The sequence below is a fragment of the Sapajus apella genome, unplaced genomic scaffold (genome assembly GCF_009761245.1).
Source record: "Sapajus apella isolate SASKATOON/1434 unplaced genomic scaffold, GSC_monkey_1.0 scaffold49, whole genome shotgun sequence".
NCBI classification, from domain to species: Eukaryota; Metazoa; Chordata; class Mammalia; order Primates; family Cebidae; genus Sapajus; species Sapajus apella.
In genome coordinates, this window is record NW_022436989.1 from 14565022 (window position 1) to 14566920 (window position 1899).

Below are 1899 nucleotides of genomic sequence, written 5' to 3' on the forward strand. Positions count from 1 at the left end.
GCTTAGATTTTTGGTGAGGTGTCTGGGTGGATGATGGAACCTTAAGTGAGATGAGGGAGATCAAGTCAGGGATATTAGGGGAAGAAGGTCAGTGCCAGTCAGGGTTTCCCCCGGGCCGGGTTAGTTTGTCATTCTTCTTAGCCAAGTGAGGTTGTCAGATTGGCAGTTGAAACTACTCTACGTTTGTAGCTCAGTGGAAAAATTAGGGATGGAAATATTTAAGTACTTAGATTAGGGCTCAGCTCTGTGCTAGACAATGCATATCATCATTCATTCATTCTACAGGCCCTGTTCTAGGCACTGGGATTACAGTAGTAAACACAGTAGACAAAAAGCCCTGCCCTTGTGGAGCTGACATGCTAGCAAGAGGAGAGGGGTAACAAGCAAATACATGACTGAAATGTACGTTAGGGAAAAAAAGAGCAGGCATGACAGAGATAGGGATGCAGGTTGAAGATAGAGGATCAAATTAAATGCAGTGGCTAAGGAAGACATCTTTGAAAAGAAAAAAACCTGAGTGAGGTGAGAGAGTGAGTACGTGGTTATCTGGGGAACTGCGTTTCAGGAGGAGCGCAGGCAGCGGTGGAGAGGGAGCACGTGCGGGAGTGCAGGCAGGTGTGAGTTCTCTCAATCCCAGCCCTTCCCAGTCCTGTGTGGGTTGTCCACCAAAGCTGTTATTGTTCTTGCCACCTCTATTAGCCAGGGGTTGAAGGGGTGGCCTGTGAGTGTCACCAAGTCCACTGGCTCCTCTGCATTGAATGGACTCACTCACTAACTGATGGTAGACTGCACCACCCGGGACACTTGCCCTCAGCAGGTGGCTTTTCCACCAAGCCTGCAGGCGTGAAGAGGAAATCCCACAGCCAGGGACAGGCACCACCTGGAACTCACAGGATAGGGTGCTGCATGTGCTCACTGATACTGTAGCGCTGGAGGGCAGGATTCCTCCAGAAAAGGAGTAGACAAACAACATGTTCCCCAAATCTTTCGTCTGGGCTTAAGCTTTTCCCTGCTCCTTTTATCAGTCCTCCATTCCTGAGAGGCAGGTGGATCCCAAGTGCTGGGATTACAGGTGTGAGCCACTGCGCCCGGCCAATAAAATGTGTTATTATTGGCTAGTTATCATCTGCCCTTTAGATAAATATAAAAAAATATTATAAAATGCAGCCTGTGACAGCAACAGTAGATGTCTGCCCAATTTGGTTTAGGCAACATGCTGCCTTTTAAAAAAGGCTAATAATATATTTTATTTAATGAACGTATCCAAAATACTATCAGTTCAATTCAAACAATATAAAAATGAGTGAGATATTTTACATTTTTGAATATGGCAAAATACATAAACCATAAAATTTACTATCATAAACATTTTTCTGTGTACAGTTAAGTGGGATTAAGTTGATTTACACTGAAGTGCAATCATCACCACCACCCATCCACAGAGCATTTTTCATCTTGCCCCAAAGTATTAAATACTTCGCAAGTTTGTGTGTTATCCTTGCACAGGGCCCATGGTAATTTTCTCTGTGTCATTCCAATTTTCAGTATCACTTCCAATATCACTTGTTATCCAAACAAACACAGCACCTTGACCTTTTAAAGGGGGTTGCTGATGGTCTGAAAGTGACCAACAAGTGTTAAATTACCTGTCTTACAGAGTAACTATGCTTCCAACCTCATGCAATTTCGCATGTTGAAAATGCCTCAGAAACTCTGACTGTGGGTTCTGTGGTCACACATCTCACTGTGACAAATATAGCATGAGCATTTTCATTTTTCACTCAACCAGAACTAACTTAAGGTGAGTTGTCACCAATATGCTTTATCATGGGGTCTATTCCTGACTAATTGGAGGCATTGTGTCAGTAAATTCTTCTCAAACATATTATTTCCATAGAT

General features: G+C 43.5%; 1 non-coding gene across 1 annotated transcript; it reads right to left on the reverse strand.

The window, feature by feature from the left end:
• Positions 1-1461: 1461 nt before the first annotated feature.
• Positions 1462-1566, reverse strand: LOC116526205. The gene has a single exon (XR_004258023.1). It is a non-coding gene; the product is annotated as a U6 spliceosomal RNA (small nuclear RNA).
• Positions 1567-1899: the final 333 nt, after the last annotated feature.